This window comes from Capra hircus, chromosome 9 (genome assembly GCF_001704415.2).
Source record: "Capra hircus breed San Clemente chromosome 9, ASM170441v1, whole genome shotgun sequence".
In the NCBI taxonomy this organism is placed as follows: Eukaryota; Metazoa; Chordata; class Mammalia; order Artiodactyla; family Bovidae; genus Capra; species Capra hircus.
Window position 1 is genome coordinate 5,782,651 of NC_030816.1, and position 19,895 is coordinate 5,802,545.

Consider the following 19,895-nt stretch of genomic DNA (forward strand, 5'->3'; position numbering starts at 1 on the left):
CTCTTCTGTGGTATCCTTGAAGTGAAGTGAAGTGAAGTGAAGTCGCTCAGTCGTGTCCAACTCTTTGCGATCCCGTGGACTGTAGCCACCAGGCTCCTCCGTCCATGGGATTCTCCAGGCAAGAGTACTGGAGTGGGTTGCCATTTCCTTCCCCAGGGTATCTTCCCGACCCAGGGATCAAACCCAGGTCTCCCTCATCGTAGGCAGACGCTTAAACCTCTGAGCCACCAGGGAGGTGGGAGGGAATATGGAAGCTAAGAAGAACTTTAGAATCTGACGCTGCTATTTTAAAATCCTGATTTTACCACTTGAGTGTAAGCTTCTTTAGAGTGGAGATCTTCTCTTTCTCGTTCACAACTGCATTCTCAGTCTCAGCATAGTGACAGGGCCAACACAGAGCAGATTCTCAAATATCTGCTGAGCATATAAACCAGTTATGAAAACTAGGCAAGTCACTTTAATTAAGCTTCTCTTTCTTCACCAGTGAAATGAGGCTAATATCCATCCTGCAGTGTTACTATAAGGATTAAAGTTGATAAATGTAAGGCAATAAAGAATAATGCCTAGTACATAACAGTCATTTGGTAAATGGTAGCCACTCTATCAACTGCATTCTTTGATTATTGTCAACCCAAGTAAAATCTGCCTTCTCCAAGTCTTCCATTAAGATGAATTTTTAGTCATATTAAAAATAAACGTCAGAAAATCAGCTTAATGTATGTTGAATTTTTATTTCCAAAAAAAGTTAAGATTATATCTTAGCATTCATTTATCCACTTGAGTAAAAAAGTACAATTGAGTCTATATCAAGAAAAAAAATTGTTCATACTCAGTAAAATTTAATCACAGGGAGTGATTTTTCTTAGCCATGGCTGCATTATATTTTTGGTTCCATCATATTTGGTAAAGAAGGCTTTCAACTTTGCAAGAAATATCAATACCTAAAAACAAATTTTAAGTCAGCATGCACTTTTTAGGATTCACAGGCATATTTACAGACATTGCTTCAAAAGAATCCTATAAAATGGGCAGTCTTACAATTGTATAGAGTATGTAAGAGCAGAAATCCTTCAGTGATTGGACTGGTTTATGTGTGACCTATACACTTTAAGAGTATCAAGTTTAGTTGTCAGTTAATAGCAATTTTATTAAGGTGGCAGATACTAGAGTCTCACAATGAATTACTTAGGGGATCTATGCCACAAAGCCTGCTAGAATAACCTACACTGAACTTAATTCTTTACTTCCTTTTAAAGAAAATCTTTCAAGAAAGCAAAAAATTATAATTGCTATTTTCTGAAAGAAAATTTCTAGTTAGAATATTTGAAACAGACCTGATGCTGAAGCTGAAACTACAATACTTTGGCCACCTGATGCGAAGAGCTGACTCATTTGAAAAGACCCTGATGCTGGGGAAGATTGAGGGCAGGAGGAGAAGGGGATGACAGAGGATGAGAAGGATGGCATCACTGACTCTATGGACATGAGTTGAGTAAGCTCCAGAAGTTGGTGATGGACAGGGAAGCCTGGTGTGCTGCAGTCCATGGGGTCGCAAAGAGTGGGACATGACTGAGTGACTGAACTGAAGTGAAACAGACCCACCCACTATGTTCCAAGCTCCTTTTTAGAAGGAAATACTATTAAAATAAGGTTTCTGAATATGACTGATAAATAGGATTCCATTCAGCTACATACTAAAAATTACATTTTTAAAAATTTAATTGAAGGATAATCACTTTACAGTACTGTGTTGGTTTCTGCCATACATCAACATGAATCAGCCATAGGTATACATATGTCCCCTCCCTCCTGACTCTCCCTCCTACCTCCCTCCCCACCCCACCCCTAAAAGTTGTTACAGAGCCCTGGTTGTAGTTCCCCAAGTCATACAGCAAATACCAAGTGACTAAGATTACATATTTGGTGGTAGCAATTTACCTTACTTTTATCAGTATTCTTATTTGACAGTTAACTTGAGTTCAATGTAAACAAATAAGACCTGCAAAAATATTTTTTAACCTAAGATTCTGTACCTCATATTCCATAAGTATTGTTATGTCCTCTTTGGAAATGTAGGTTTAGGATATCCCAATTCTGTCAGACTTGATGAGAATTTGATACTGAGGAATTCTTCTCACTAGCCTAAAAAAAAAAATGAATTATTAGGTCAAAAGTGGGAGTTAACACATTATCTACAGTACAGAATTATTTGGGAGACATATGCTTCATTATTCATTCCCTAAAAACTACATAAATTAGTTTAATCAAAATAATAAGCATTTATTATTTTATTCATATTATTTTTGCACCCAAATAGTTTCTGATAGCTGTAATCTGTTGTGGCCTAAATCTCTTAATCATTTTCAGTTATGTTAAAAGACTAGAATTCACAGTGGCTAATGCAAGTCCCAAAGAAAGGCAATGCCAAAGAATGCTCAAACTACTGCACAATTGCACTCATATCACACGCTAGTAAAGTAATGCTCAAAATTCTCCAAGCCAGGCTTCAGCAGTACGTGAACCATGAACTTCCAGATGTTCAAGCTGGTTTTAGAAAAGGCAGAGGAACCAGAGATCAAATTGCCAACATCTGCTGGATCATGGAAAAAGCAAGAGAGTTCCAGAAAAACATCTATTTCTGCTTTCTTGACTATGCCAAAGCCTTTGACTGTGTGAATCACAAGAAACTGTGGAAAATTCTGAAAGAGATGGGAATACCAGACCACCTGACCTGCTTCTTGAGAAATCTGTATGCAGGTCAGGAAGCAGCAGTTAGAACTGGACATGGAACAACAGACTGGTTCCAAATAGGAAAAGGAGTATGTCAAGGCTGTATCTTGTCACCCTGCTTATTTAACTTCTATGCAGAGTACATCATGAGAAATGCTGGGCTGGAAGAAGCACAAGCTGGAATCAAGATTGCCGGGAGAAATATTAACAACAGATATGCAGATGACACCACCCTTATGGCAGAAAGTAAAGAGGAACTAAAGAGCCTCTTGATGAAACTGAAAGAGAGTGAAAAAGTTGGCCTAAAAGCTCAACATTCAGAAAACAAAGATCATGGCATCCGGTCCCATCACTTCATGGCAAATAGATGGGGAAACAGTGGAAACAGTGTCAGACTTTATTTTTGTGGGCTCCAAAATCACTGCAGATGGTGACTGCAGCCATGAAATTAAAAGACGCTTACTCCTTGGAAGGAAATTTATGACCAACCTAGATAGCATATTGAAAAGCACAGACATTACTTTGCCAACAAAGGTCTGTTTGGTCAAGGCTATAGTTTTTCCAGTGGTCATGTATGGATGTGAAAGCTGGACTGTGAAGAAGGCTGAGCACCGAAGAATTGATGCTTTTGAACTGTGGTGTTGGAGAAGACTCTTGAGAGTCCCTTGGACTGCAAGGAGATCCAACCGGTCCATTCTAAAAGAGATCAGCCCTAGGATTTCTTTGGAAGGAATGATGCTAAAGCTGAAACTCCAGTACTTTGGCCACCTCATGCGAAGAGTTGACTCATTGGAAAAACTCTGATGCTGGGAGGGATTGGGGCAGGAGGAGAAGGGGACGACAGAGGATGAGATGGCTAGATGGCATCACCGACTCGATGGACATGAGTTTGAGTGAACTCCGGGATATGGTGATGGACAGGGAGGCCTGGCATGCTGTGATTCATGGGGTCGCAAAGAGTCGGACACGACTGAGCGACTGAACTGAACTGAACTGAATCAAAGTCAAACATTTTTCTCAGGGTGAGATAATAGACACTTTTCAAGAGGGATTATTTGTAGTATTTTATTAAAAGAAGAATATTCTTTTATAACCTGTTAAGGAGCGAGCCGCGGTAGCGTAGCAGTTAGGCAAGCAGGCTAGGATCTGGAGATCAGGAGTTCGAATCCCAATGGCAGAAAGCGAAGAGGAACTAAAAAGCCTCTTGATGACAGTGAAAGAGGAGAGTGAAAAAGTTGGCTTAAAGCTCAACATTCAGAAAACGAAGATCATGGCATCTGGTCCCATCACTTCATGGGAAATAGATAGGGAAACAGTGGAAACAGTGTCAGACTTTATTTTGGGGGCTCCAAAATCACTGCAGATGGTGACTGCAGCCATGAAATTAAAAGACGCTTACTCCTTGGAAGATAAGTTATGACCAACCTAGATAGTATATTCAAAAGCAGAGACATTACTTTGCTGACTAAGGTCCATCTAGTCAAGGCTATGGTTTTTCCTGTGGTCATGTACAGATATGAGAGTTGGACTGTGAAGAAGGCTGAGCACTGAAGAATTGATGCTTTTGAACTGTGGTGTTGGAGAAGACTCTTGAGAGTCCCTTGGACTGCAAGGAGATCCAACCAGTCCATTCTGAAGGAGATCAACCCTGGGATTTCTTTGGAAGGAATGATGCTAAAGCTGAAGCTCCAGTACTTTGGCCACCTCATGCCAAGAGTTGACTCATTGGAAAAGACTCTGATGCTGGGAGGGATTGGGGGCAGGAGAAGAAGGGGACGACAGAGGATGAGATGGCTGGATGGCATCACTGACTCGATGGACCTGAGTCTGAGTGAACTTCAGGAGATGGTGATGGACAGGGAGGCCTGGTGTGCTGTGATTCATGGGGTCGCAAAGAGTTGGACATGACTGAGCAACTGAACTGAACTGAACTGAACTGAACCTGTTAAGGAATTCCCTGGTTGCTCAGCTGGTAAAGAATCTGCCTGCAATGCAAGAAGACCCTGGTTTGATTCCTGGGTCAGGAAGATCCCCTGGAGAAGGAATAGGCTACCCACTCCAGTATATCCTGGCTTCTCTGGTAGCTCAGACAGTAAAGAATCCACATGCAGTGTAGGAGACCTGGGTTCGATCCCTGAATTGGGAAGATCCCCTGGAGGAAGGCATGGCGACCTACTCCAGTATTGTGGCCTGGAAATCCCATGGACAGAGAAGCCTGGTAGACTGCAGCCCATGAAGTCCCAAAGAGCCAGATAGGACTGAGCACAGCACAGCACATAACTTACTAAGCAGGAGGACATTGTGTTTGAGTCACTCCCTGGAGCTCTGGCTTCAACCTCCCAACCAACAAGTATCCCCAGATGGCCATGTCACTTGTGGATGATCACCAGTCCCACCTCAACAGGAACAAATGCTAGTTCAGGACTTCAGATGTAAGGTGGTTCTGTTATAACAGTGAAAAGGCAGAAAAGATGAATCAAAAACATATTTGCTACACAGAGTTTAAGACCTATCAGGGCTTCATAATGCTTGGTACAATTAATAAGACAAATTAGTGAACCAAAAGCTAACATTAGTTTCCACACTAAGAGATTAAAAGTCTAGGTGGCAGAAGAAAGTACAAATCTACCTGAAACAAGGTAGTGATCCCCAAATTAAAAATAAATCCTCCAAACATCATGTTACGATCTGGTGGTGGGGCAGGGGTATGCATACGTGTATGTCCCCATTGTTTGAACTATAGAGATTCTGTGCTCCTTCCCTTCTACAAATGATTTTAAACCAAAGAGTCAAAAATAGGTAAATAGTTCCAATACTTCACAACATAAAAATCTACACTGATCACATTGAAAGTGAAAGAAGTCTCTCAGTCATGTCCAACTCTTTGTGACCCCATGGACTGTAGCCTACCAAGCCTCTCTGTCCATGGGATTTTCCAGCTAAGAGTACTGGAGAGGGTTGCCATTTCCTTCTCCAGGGGATCTTCCCAACCCAGGGATCAAACCCAGGTTTCCTGCATTGCTGACAGGCACTTCACCATCTGAGCCACCAGGGCAGCCCAATTATTTACATCCTAATTTTTCATCTGTCTCTACTCAAGACTATGAACTCCTCAGAAGTAGGGTTATGTCTTAAACATCTCTCTTCCTAGTACCTGGCTAATAAAAGGCTGAGAGGAGGAAAAACTGTCAGTTATTCTGCTTTATCCCCAAATGAGAAAGACAGTGTTTATACATGTGGACGTGGGGACGGGAAGTGCAAGGCACTGATTCCAGAATCAAATACAAATACGATCTTCTGTAATAGGCTTTGAAAGTTAAATTAACAGTAATGGGAACAAATTCGATTTAAACATGTTTATTAAAAGTTGTAAGTTAACTGAATTTCTTACATGCAGTTTTACAGTGGCTGCAGTCAGAATTTCAAAAGCAACTTCCCCTGGCCTTGTCTTATGGCCTGTTTTTTGGTTTGTTTGTTTTTTTTTTTTTCACTGTTGTTTTTTGTGGGCTTTTTTTTTTTTTTTTTTTGGCTTTAGTTCATTGTTTTTATTTACATACCACCACCCCCCCCCCAGACAAGCAACACTAGCAGAAATGCAAAGATGCCTGTCGGTGACCATCCTGTTCAGTTTTCCTCTGTGGAGGGTCTTCTCAGTGACCAGTGAACACGCGGAGTTCCTTCTGTGTTTGCGCATTTTCTCTCTAATAGTCATGCTTTATTTCTCCAAAGTTTAGCTTTCTCAGGAAAGAGGTCTGTGGCTACATTTTGTCATTAAACTGGTCTCCTAAATTGTTTCAGAAACTATATTCATCGTAAGCTTACTGGGTCAGCTCTAAGTGGGGACCTTGGCCCTACCCACCTGTCACCACCGAGAGTAATGATAGCTATACTTGGCCATGCATTGCTCACACACAAGCCAGGATAAACTCTCAGGGGAAGTTGCTTTGAAATTCTGGCTGCACCCAATATAAAACTGCATCTAAGAAATTCAGTTAATTTACAACTTCTGATAAACAGATTTACCTTAAATTGAATGTTTCCTTATCATTAATTTTACTTTCAAAACTTCTTTTAGAAGCTCGTATTTGTACTTGATAGCAATAATGAATTTGTACCTCATACAAAAACGATTTTATGCTTTTTTCTTTTACTGAATCATATTTATTACAATTCCACTTAATATTATTGTAATGATCCAGATAAATCAAGTCTAGCCCCAAGTAAGAAAATAGCATCAAAAGAAAATTTTTCTTAGTTTATGCTAAACTAATTATAAAAGGTCTAAAATATTACATTTTGCATTAGAGTAGGAGATGAGGTATAATTAACTTAAAGTTGAAAGTCAGTCAATAAACTACAAAATTATTTTAATACAGCAAATATTTCCCTAGCTCAATACCTGCAAGGAAAGCACAGATTTGTTTCTTCATTGTATCTGTTCCTAAAATGATAAAAATGCAGTAATACAGATTGATGTGTTCTACAGAGAATCTAATTATGAATATATAGCTGAAACCTTTGAAATTTTTATTTGCAAACCACAGAGGTCAGCATATATTTGAGAAAGAACTATATTTGTTTCATTCTGTAGGAATGTTGAGAATTCATAGTATCCCCAAATATTACTACTGTTAAACATTACATTCATTTAAAATATTCAATTGTTTAGTACTTTGTTAGAGTAAGAAATAGAAAATTGATGATCTCACTAACATTAAACCCAACACTTTAGAAATGTTTCATCTAAAGGATTAAACATTTCATTGTCCAATATGATCTAATGATTTTTCATATTATTTGGTGACAATCCTGGAAACATAACCCTGCAATTAGCACACAACTGAATAACTATGAGAATACCTACAGCTCTGAGATTTAAGAGAGAGTCTAGCTCTTAGGCCTCCTACGACAGTCCTGATGGCAGGAAAAGGAGAAGCCGTAGCAGCATCCATAGGCTCCCCCAGCTACTGCTTCACGTGTTCATTAAGGGAACAGGGGAGCTCCCTTATTCCTTTGTTATTCTTGGAAAGCAACAGGCATGATCAGGGCTGTGACATCACTCCCTCCCAGAAGTATATGTGCAGGCAGTTCTTTCAGTGCTTACTTTGCAGTTTGCTGTTGGCTACCTGTCAGAGCTTCAAAAGAAAAATGTAAAGTCTGAACATAAGGAATTTTTTCAAGTTATCATCAGGAAAGTACATAGTTGTAATGCTACACTTGCAAGCAATATCATTTAAGAAGAAGGGGTAAAAGCTAAAATTAAAAGGCTTTGCATTAATAAAACATATAAGAAATCAAGTTCAGGCAATATTTGGGGCTTCCCAGGTGAAAGTAAAAGCGTAAGTTGCATCCAACTGTTTGCGACCCCATGAACGGTATCCCGTCAGGCCCCTCTGTCCATGGAATTCTCCAGGCAAGAATACTGGAGAGGGTTGCTATTTCCTTCTCCAGGAGATCTTCAATACCTAGGGATTAAACCTAGGTCTCCTGCACTTCAGGCAAATCCTTTACCATCTGAGCCACCAAGGGGCAGTCTCGTAATCAAAATTTTGCTTAGATTTTTTCTTTAAAAAAAAAAAGAATTCTGAATACTTCCCTTCCTACCTTGTCTCACATACAAATTGATATTTCCTATGAATGCTCTCTCTCTCTCTAGTCATATATGATCAAAACAAACAGCCCAAAATTGTGCACAAAAGTGCCTTTGACTAAGTTCACGCTATTGCAAATAAGACCAAGGCATCTTTTAATTTCTGCCACTGAGAAGATGAATTATCATGGTTGCTTTGGGAAAAAAGTAGATAATTGTTTTAAAAACTGTTTATTATCAAGGCTTAATAACAGTTATATTAGGATATTTTTTTGCTACCTACACCGTAATTCTTTTTTCATACTCTGTCCTAAATATATCCTCCTTTTCAACCATGCCTAAACTAACCTGGGACAAATGTTGAAATAAATGTCAAGTTGCTTAATTATCTTTTAAAGATTTTTTAATTTCTTTTTCATAAAAAAATAAGTCAGCATGAAAATGTCAAAAATAAACTATTTTTATTTTCAAAGTTTTAAATGAATACTGGATAATCTTCTTACATTTGTAGAATCCCTTAAGCCATCTGTTTACTAGATGTCTATTGTCAGTTATTTTTAGAATACTTTTGATCCTTAAGAGGTCTTGATGCTTTTAAATTTCTGGAAGTACACTATTATCTGAAAAATCATATAGTGGTTTAGTCACTAAGTCATATTCAACTCTTATGACCCCACGGACTGTAGCCCACCGGGCTCCTCTGTCCATTGGATTCTCCAGGCAAGAATACTGGAATGGGTTGCCATTTTTTTCTACAGGGGATCTTCCTGACCTAGGGATCAAACTCAGGTCCCCTGCATTGCAGGCAGATTCTTTACTGACTGAGCCACTGGGGAAGCCATATAAACATTTGTATATATAGATCTAGATACATAGACACATAAATTATCAAAATAAAAGGGATGACTCCTGTGCCACTTTCCCACTATGACTAACACTATAGTTTAAAGAAAATGAATCTGCCTCTTCTTTTTAAACAGGAAGTAATTATCCCTATTCTTAGCTCCCTGGCCTTGAAAATATTTATGCAGGAATAACAGCAGACGGTAAACAATCTGCCTGTGAGGCAGGAGACCCGGGTTCAATCCCTAGGTCGGGAAGATCCTCTGGAGAAGGAAGTGGCTACTCACTCCAGAATTTTTGCCTGGAGAATTCCATGGACAGAGGAGCCTGGTAGGCTACAGTCTGTAGGGTCACAAAGAGTAGGACAAGACTGAGTAACTAACACTTTCACTTTACTTTTTCAACAAGAAATTAATCAGTTTTAAGTAAATTACTAGAAGCTGGAGAATCTTCTAGATGGTCAGAAAAGACCATTTCTATCTTCCTTTATTTTCTACACTGTATCTTACTTCAAAATATATTTCAGGAAGTGTATGTACAAACCAAGAATCAGATTAAGCAAAATTTGAAAGATTTATAAATGCCCCCACCTGTCTTCAATAGCCAGTGCTTCATGTGAGCCATCCATTTTTCACTCTCTGGGATTACCATCTAAAAGACCATTCCAGGACTTCCCTGGGGGCAAAGTAGATAGGAATCTACCAGACATTGCAGGGGAAACAGGTTTAATCCCTGGTCCTGGAAGATTCCACATGCCACAGGGCAGCTAAGCCTGGGAGCCACAACTACTGCGTCTGCGTGCTGCAACTTCTGAAGCCTGTGTGCCTAAAGCCTGTGCTCCAAAACAAGAGAAGCCCCGCTCACAGCAGCTAGAGAAGCCTACACACAGCAATGAAGACCCTGTGCAAACAAAAAATAAAATGAAATAAAAACAAAACTATTCTGACAGTCAGAAAGCCTTAAAAAGAAATAAAATGGTTTTAAAACAACAAATGGCATTATGCACATTCAGTTCAGTTCAGTTCAGTCGCTCAGTCGTGTCCGACTCTTTGCAACCCCATGAATCGCAACATGCCAGGCCTCCCTGTCCATCACCAACTCCCGGAGTTCACTCAGACTCACGTCCATCAAGTCAGTGATGCCATCCAGCCATCTCATCCTCTGTTGTCCCTTCTCCTCCTGCCCCCAATCCCTCTCAGCATCAGAGCCTTTTCCAATGAGTCAACTCTTCACATGAGGTGGCCAAAGTACTGGAGTTTCAGCTTCAGCATCATTCCTTCCAAAGAACACCCAGGGCTTATCTCCTTTAGAATGGACTGGTTGGATCTCCTTGCAGTCCAAGGGTTTCTCAAGAGTCTTCCCCAACACCACAGTTCAAAAGCATTGATTCTTCAGCACTTAGCTTTCTTCACAGTCCAACTCTCACATTCATACATGACCGCTGGAAAAACTATAGCCTTGACCAGATGGATCTTTGTTGCAATGTAATGTCTCTGCTTTTGAATATACTATCTAGGTTGGTCATAACTTTTCTTCTAAGGAGTAAGCGTCTTTTAATTTCATGGCTGCAGTCACCATCTGCAGTGATTTTGGAGCCCTAAAAAATAAAGTCTGACACTGTTTCCACTGTTTCCCCATCTATTTCCCATGAAGTGATGGGACTAGATGCCATGATCTTTGTTTTCTGAATGTTGAGCTTTCAGCAATATGTGAACCGTGAACTTCCAGATGTTCCAGCTGGTTTTAGAAAAGGCAGAGGAACCAGAGATCAAATTGCCAACATCCACTGGATCATGGAAAAAGCAAGAGAGATCCAGAAAAACATCTATTTCTGCTTTCTTGACTATGCCAAAGCCTTTAACTGTGTGGATCACAATAAACTGTGGAAAATTCTGAAAGAGATGGGAATACCAGACCACCTGACCTGCCTCTTGAGAAACCTATATGCAGGTCAGGAAGCAACAGTTAGAATTGGACATGGAACAACAGACTGGTTCCAAATAGGAAAAGGCGTATGTCAAGGCTGTATCTTGTCACCCTGCTTATTTAACTTCTATGCAGAGTACATCATGAGAAATGCTGGGCTGGAAGAAGCACAAGCTGGAATCAAGATTGCCGGGAGAAATATTAATAACCTCAGATATGCAGATGACACCACCCTTATGGCAGAAAGTGAAGAAGAACTAAAGAGCCTCTTGATGAAAGTGAAAGAGGAGAGTGAAAAAGTTGGCTTAAAGCTCAACATTCAGAAAACGAAGATATGCAGCAAAGATGCTGCTAGTTACCTGTGTCTAGCTATCATCTCTGAGAAAGGAACTTGACTTTTATCCAACTATGTTGAGTTTATAAGTATAAAAGTAAGAGAAAATAGACCTCTTCCATGAAATAAGAGTATTAAAATACATAAACACTCACATACACACACTCCAAATGATGACCAGTAAATTTTCTGTTGTATGAGAAGTAAACGGTCAGAACTTCACATTATTTTATCTTGAGAATGTAATTTTTTAATCAGAAAAGTATAATCTAGCTACATACTATTTTTCTGCATTTTTATTAGTTTTATTATTGATTAGATCCAATTTCTCTTTTCCACAAAGGATCTTTTTCTCATTTTTTTACATGTTTAAAAGGAATATGCTTCAGGTAAAATTTATCAGTTAAGAAGAACTTTTATGAGCACGCTATTTTTAAAAAGTGACATATACTTTATGAGGCAATTAATCACTGCTGGAATACTATGGAGTTTTTCACCCTGTAGGTTCAAAATTGACCTAATAGTAGAAAAGAATTCTGAAGTTTCATATACCAATATTCAGCATCGATATGTGATTTTATAATAATATTTTACTATAGTTCTCTGATGTCCCAAGAGTTCACAAAACTGCAAAAAAAAAGACAGAAAGAAAAAAAGTCCTCAGGATAAAAATCCAGATTTAGCAAGCCCAAAAAACTGATATACAGGGTCTATCTGAAAGAGTAACTCAGTAATTTGCTTTTCCCAAGGGATAAGGAGAGTATACACCAATAAAAAGCCGAAAGTAAACTACCCTGGAGTATATGGAATGCTGAATATTCTTTTTTATCCTGAATAACCTGGTTTCTTTTCCATATATATACAGAAATGATACATGAAAGAAAGTGAACAAAAAACAGACTAAGATCATGTTTCCACTACCCCCATAGTCTTGCTTCATTTTCCTTAAGATAAAGCTGAAAAGTAAGTATTTTTCAGAAATGGCTCATCAGGTAAAGAATCTGCCTCCCATACAGGAGACGCAGGTGATGCTGGTTGAATCCCTGGGTTGGGAAGATCCCCTGGAGGAGGAAATAGCAACCCACTCCAGTATTTTTGCCTGGAGGATTCCATGGACAGAGGAACCTGGGGGGCCACAGTCCATGGGGTTGCAGAGTTGGACATGACTGAAGCAACTGATGCTTCATTGGAAGGACTGATGCTGAAGCTTAAACTCCAATACTTTGGCTACCTCATGCAAAGAGTTGACTCACTGGAAAAGACCCTGATGCTGGGAGAGACTGAGGGCAGGAGAAGGGGACGACAGAGGATGAGATGGCTGGATGGCATCACCAACTCGATGCAGATGAGTTTGAGTGAACTCTGGGAGTTGGTGATGGACAGGGAGGCCTGGCGTGCTGCGATTCATGGGGTCGCAAAGAGTCGGACACGACTGAGTGACTGGACTGAACGGAAGTGACTGAGCATACACATTTGCTTCTTCAGTCTGATCCTGATTAGTTTCTGTCTTGGGCTTCCCTGGTAGTTCAGACAGTAAAGACTCTGCCTGTAATCAGGAGATCTTGGTTCGATCCCGGGTCAGGAAGATCCCCTGGAGGAGGGAATGGCTACCCACTCCAGTACTCTTACCTGAGGAATTCCATGGACAGAAGAGCCTAGGGGGCTACAGTCCATGGGATCAAAAAGAGTCAGACACAACTATGCGCCTAACACTTTTATTTTCAAGTGACTTTATTTTTTTCTAAAATTGTTTCGAGCCCCCATTTGCTCATCATTGCTCTAGCTAGTTTTAAAAAAGATTTTAAGAAGAGTGCTTGCTTATCTTAAAGTTAATTGCAATTTTAAAGTATCTGAATCTATCAAATATTATTAAAAAACATTGTACTAATCTCAATAAGTAGATATACTATTATAATTTATTAAGCCACCCTCTTTTGTCCCCCCAAGAAAAAAGGGGAGATTTTATTTAAGAACTTCTACTATAAAAGGAGGTGAATACTGATCTTATATGTTTTTTTTTTAATATTTATAGAAGGATGACTATCTCATTGTGCTGTTGTTTAGTCATTAAGTTGTGTTCTACTCTTTTGCAATCCCATGGACTGTAGCCCCCCAAGCTCCTCTGTTCCTGGGATTTCCCAGGCAAGAATACTAGAGTGGGCTGCCATTTCCTTCTCCAAGGTATCTTTCAGACCCAGGGATCAAAGCTGTGTCTCCTGCATTGGCAGGTGGATTCTTTACCCCTGAGCCACCAAGGAAGCCTATATCACTGTATTAGAGGATTTCTATTCCTGGAGTTTACTTTTTAATATAAATGGTAAAATGCGCACATGCTGTTTAATAGCTTTTATTTGTCAAAAACTTCGAAATTGATTGGGCAACCATCTTCTGCCTCCACAATCCCAAAATATTATTTTAAATAACATGTAAAGTTCTCCTCTGAAGGATGGTAACTATTTTTTTAGGGATGAAAGAAAATAAAAGAATTACAATACAGTACAACCCTTTGATTCCTCGAAGACTCTAAGCAGAACCACTGCCATACCTGAGTCAGTGGTTTCTAGTGGAGGTCAGCCTATAGTACACTATCTTCAGGAATCTGCAAAGTGAGAAGTCTTCCGAGCTGCCTCTCTATGCAGTATATCAGGCAATATGTTCATTCATCTTCAATGTGCAACTGCTTTAGCAAGATTTATATATGAAACAGGGACTCCCATGTGGCTCAGTGGGTAAAGAATCCGCCTGCAATGCAGGAGACCCGGGTTTGATCCCTGGATCAAGAAGATTCCCTGGAGGACATGGGAATCCACTCCAGTATTCTTGCCTGGAGAATCTCATGGACAGAGGGGCCAGGCAGGCTATAGTCCATGGGGTCTCAAAGAGTCCAACAGGACTGAGCAACTTTCACTTTCTCTTCTGGGTTAGAACGATAACAGGTTCGAAGTTGGCACTGAGAATGTTTATTTTGTATGTGTGTCCAACACACATATTAATAAAATAAAATACTGAGACAGCCTAATTAAATTGGATCTTAAATTGGACCTAATTAAATTGCTGAATTGGGCTATTCTTGGTCTGGTATAAAGGGGATCTTTCTGGTATAAAGAAAGCTGAGCACTGAAGAATTGATGCTTCTGAACTGTGGTGTTGGAGAAGACTCTTGAGAGTCCCCTGGACTGCAAGGAGATCCAACCAGTCCATCCTAAAGGAGATCAGTCCTGAATATTCACTAGAAGGACTGATGCTGAAGCTGAAACTCCAATACTTTGGCCACCTGATGTGAAGAGCAGACTCATTTGAAAAGACCCTGATGCTGGGAAAGATTGAAGACGGAAGGAGAAGGGGACGACAGAGGATGATATGGTTGGATGGCATCACTGACTCAATGGACATGAGTTTGAATAAACTCTGGGAGTTGGTGATGGACAGGGAGGTCTGGTGTACTGCAGTCTATGGGGGTCGCAAAGAGTCAGCCATGACTGAGTGATTGAACTGAACTGAACAGTCTGGTATAGCACTTGTCGTTGGTTAGTGTAACATAGGTGCCTACATAACCACTGCAGGGTGTGTGTGTGTGTATGCTCAGCTGTGTCTGACTGGAATTTTCCAGGCAAGGTTGCCACTTCCTCCTCCAAGGGATCTTCCCGACCAGGGATCAAACCTGTGCCTCTTGCATTTCCTGCAATGGCAGGCAGATTCTTTACCATTAGCAACCACCAGGGAAGCCCCCAGCTGCAGTGTGTACATCTACCGAAAGAACTCTGGCTTTAGACTCGGAGCGGGGCAGAATCCACGCGCACTAACTTTTTAAGCCATCATCTGCTGACTCTACATCAACAGTGGTCTGACTGATCTCTCCTCTTCCTTTCAACTTCTTTGCCGCATCAGGTTTCTTGGTTACATGCATTGCAGAGCTCAAGGACCACAGAAGGCAACACTGGGCCTGCTTTCTCCCTAAACCCCAACTCCTTCTACAATATCTTTGATGAGTGGTCGGCCAGTCTTTGGCATCAGAGCACGGAAGGAAAGTTACAAAGGATGATAGAGCAAAGGCCAGTTTGGGGATGAGAAAGAAAATATGAAATGGGAAGAGGGAAAAGTGTACATTGAAGAGAAGGAAAATTACTGACTGAAAAAGTGAAGTTAGTCAAATGACACACTGGCCTGAAGAGCTGCACATCCCAGCAATGCACACTTTAAACTGGCTTCTCTCAGCAAATCCACTGTGTGTATGTGTGTATGTTTAGAAAGTACATCAAGGATGCCCTTGAATGAGACTTACCTCTTTTTCACTTTCTGATTCCAAACTAAAATGCTGGGCTTTAAAGGCATTAAAAAAAAAAAAAAAAGCAAAGGAATTCCACAGCTCTAAATCTGAACATCACTTGTGAGTCTATTTCGCTATCTAGGAAAAGGTCCTTAAAAATTAATAATTTACTTCAGTAACAACAGAAAGTGGTCCAGGGGCTGAGATGAAGTCCAGATGGAAGTGGGGAGCTTACCATTACTTAATTAAGATACAGTAATCAATTATTTGGAGCTTTTTTGGATCCTGATTCAAACGAACTATACAAAAATATAGCAGGAGACATTTGAAAATTTAAATACTGACAAGATGCTTGATGCTATTTCTAAGTGTTTGCTCTTTTTCTTAATAAGGTTGTTTAAAATGACATCTTCCTATTACTGCATGCTGTTTCCAATAAGAACACAAGAAAAGGGAAGGAAAAGAACAGGAAGACTTGGGTGAGTCACAAAGGATGGACACGCAGAGTCTGAAATGCAGGCTGAAAAGCCAGGTGCCCAGACTTTGACAATTGTCCATAGATACTAAGGACGAGCCTGAGGAGTTTTTCCAAAGAAGGGGTTGCTAAAGAGTCATGAGAGAGAGCTGCTAGTTAGGAGGCAGGGCAGGATCTGTAAGAAGGGATGAGGGCGTGCTGGGGGGAGCAGAGTGGGGCGGGGGCGCGGAGTGGGTGGGGAGTGCGTGGGGAGGACGCCGAGCGAGGCAGGATTTGTCTGCTCAGGTCAGGTCACAAGAGGAGTGAGGGGAGAAAACCGCTTTCTCTCTGCATAAAAACGTAACTGATTATCAAGAATACACTGAAAGTCTGCCACGTACCTACCACATTTCCCGGGGACTATGGGATATTCTAGAAAAAAAACACAACCCCCAGAATTTAGCTCAGGAATCAGCATCAGAATATAATCGCCTGAGTCTGCTATTCACGGAGTGAGCATGGTAATAACACTTGTCCGGAAAAAAAAAAAATCCACTTCTGATCAAGTCAATAGTTACCGTGTGAAGAATCATAAATATACAGACAAACTGGGGTTGTGCAACAGCTCTCAGATCCCTAAATAAAGTGGAAAATAGAGCAAAGGAGGAAACGACAGCAACCAAAAGAGAGAAAAGTGCAGACGACAAACGACAAACCAAAACTAAACCAACACATGCCCTCTCCCAGGCTCAGAAAAGAACCATAACATAGACACAAAGCCCCTGCCTTGCCCCAGAATACCTAAACTGACGCGAGGCGGAGCCGAAGGCGAAGGAAGCCGCCCTCGCCCGGATGCCCCATCAATCGTGTTCCCGCGAGCCGTCCAGGAGCGGAGGCCGCGTCCCGGGCTCTCCATCCACCCGCGGCAGCGCGGCCGCTCCCCCGGGAATGCCAGGACCTGGGCCCACGCACCCGGCGGGCTTTTCTCCCGGGGACGCCGGGGCCCAGGCTCGCGCACCCCGCGGGCTTCTCCCGGGGACGCCGGGGCCCAGGCTCGCGCACCGGGCGGGCTTCTGCCGGGGACGCCGGGGTCCGGGTCGGCGCACCCCGCGGGCTTCTCGCGGGCTGACATCCGCCCGGCGTCGAGCCACGACCCCCATCCCTAGGCCCTGCTTTTTTGGGTACAAAAGTCAAGATGGCCTTCGTGTCCCCCCTTGGCGTCCTTCACCCTCCTAATGCTGACAAAGGCTGAAGATTTTAACCTCTTCTACGACCTTTTTCTCAGGCCTTTTACTCCGTTGCTTTTGCAGCTGCCTGAGACCAAGGCCGTGGTCCCCGGTTCTCCCGGTCTCAGAATCGGAGCACCGCAAATCCACGCCGGGATGCAGCGACCCGAGGTCCACGCGACTCTGATCGCCTTCTTCCCAGTGTAGAATCTTTGGGCGGCTCCTGATGGCCGGCAGAGGGGCCATCCCCTTGCGTGGTTTCAAGGCCCCTCAAATTCTGACCCCGGTGCTCTCCCTAATCTCATCCCCTCTCTCCTGGCACGCTCCAAGAGAATTCCACGGACTCCCTTCTCAGCGATGTTCCTCACTCCTGTGGCCTGCCAGGGCTTGTCTGGCTAATTTACTCATCTGTGAGTTTAAAAGTCGCCTCTGATTCATGTTGATGTATGGCAAAACCAATACAATATTGTAAAGTAATTAGCCTCCAATTAAAATAAATAAATTTCAATTAAAAAAAAAAGTCTCCTCTGACATCACACCCTCCAGAACGGCCATCCCCGGAGTGGGGTGAGGGCCCCTGCGTGTTTCTCTGGGTTGTAGCAAACGTCACTAACTCCAGCTCCACAGTTAATGGATTTCCCCCACCTCACTCCCAACAGTTTATCACCCAGGCCTTTAAACCCCGCAGAGGACTAAGCAAGTGTTGTGAATTACTTAATACTTACAACCTCCCTGCGAAGTAGCTTCTGTTATCGCCATCTTACATGTGCCTCATAGACTGAGTTTAAGAAATGTGTCTAGCCTCGCATGGCCGGAATGCAGGGCACTCATCCCTACTTTTTGAACTTGCACTCTGGGTGAGTCCTGTGTGCAGCTTTGGCTGAGAACCTGTTTAACCTGTGAGGTCTCTTAGGACAAGGGGCCACCTGTGCTTCTGGAGCTGGCCCAGTGACCGAGAAACAGTGGGTGTTTGTGGAGGTTTTATTTGATCTCTACATCAGTCTGGAAGGCAGGCCATTCAGACATCACAGCTACCTTGTTTTCAGATGTGCAAAGAGATCCAGAAAGTTGAGTGACTTTATGGTTCAGAAATGGCAGTGCACGCTGGAAACCAGGAACAACTGACTGCCCCAGCTCTTTTCACCATCGTAGCTTTTTTTCTGGGACAGCCTCCAAAAGAAAGATTTCCTTCTGATTCTTTCTGGAAAAGTTTGGTGATAAGAGATTCATTTTCACCTCTGATCAGACTGAGGGTATCTGTAATGCCAGAGTGCATACTTGCCTGCTAAGTTGCTTCAGTCGCGGCGGACCCTTTGAGACCCCCTGGACTGTAGCCCACCTGGCTCCTCTCTTCATGGGCTTCTCCAGGCAAGAACACTGGAGTGGGTTGCCATGCCCTCCTCCAGATCTTCCCAACCGAGAAATCGAAACCATGTCTTTTGTCTCCTGCATTTTCAGGTGAATTCTTTACCACTAGCACCACGTGGGAAGCCCTAATGCGGACATAGAGTAGGAAAAGGAGGGCAGGTTCTGATATCAAAACAAAACAGGAGTATCCATCCTCCTGAGCAACACTGCCCTTTGGATATGTATCCTTCAAAGGAAATGCTTCAGTTACTGGGGTTCTCTCAAGATCATTCCAGGTCATATGGAATGTTATCCTAGGTGGTTCTGCTACGCTACCTAGTTGAAAGGTTTTTAAGCAAAAGAGTGACATCATCAGAACTTAATTTATTGAACACACATACACAGATACACACACTCATCACCGGCAATAGTGCAGGGGATGGATTGTCAAGGGACAAAAGCAAATGCAGGAAATGATGTCCATTAGCAAGTTGGTAACAATAGCAAAGCCTTTGACTGTGTGGATCACAAGAAACTGTGGAAAATTCTGAAAGAGATGGGAATACCAGACCACCTGACCTGCCTTTTGAGAAACCTATGTGCAGGTCAGGAAGTAACAGTTAGAACTGGACATGGAACAACAGACTGGTTCCAAATAGGAAACGAGGTACGTCAAGGCTATATATTGTCACACTGCTTATTAAACTCCTATGCGGAGTACAGTTCAGTTCAGTTACTCAGTCGTGTCCGACTCTTTGCGACCCCATGAATCGCAGCACGCCAGGCCTCCCTGTCCATCACCATCTCCCGGAGTTCACTCAGACTCATGTCCATCAAGTCCATAATGCCATCCAGCCATCTCATCCTCGGTCGTCCCCTTCTCCTCCTGCCCCAAATCCCTCCCAGCATCAGGGTCTTTTCAAATGAGTCAACTCTTTGCATGAGGTGGCCAAAGTACTGGAGCTTCAGCTTTAGTATCATTCCTTCCAAAGAAATCCCAGGGCTGATCTCCTTCAGAATGGACTGGTTAGATCTCCTTGCAGTCCAAGGGACTCTCAAGAGTCTTCTCCAACACCACAGTTCAAACGCATCAATTCTTCGGTGCTCAGCCTTCTTCACAGTCCAACTCTCACATCCATACATGACCACAGGAAAAACCATAGCCTTGACTAGACAGA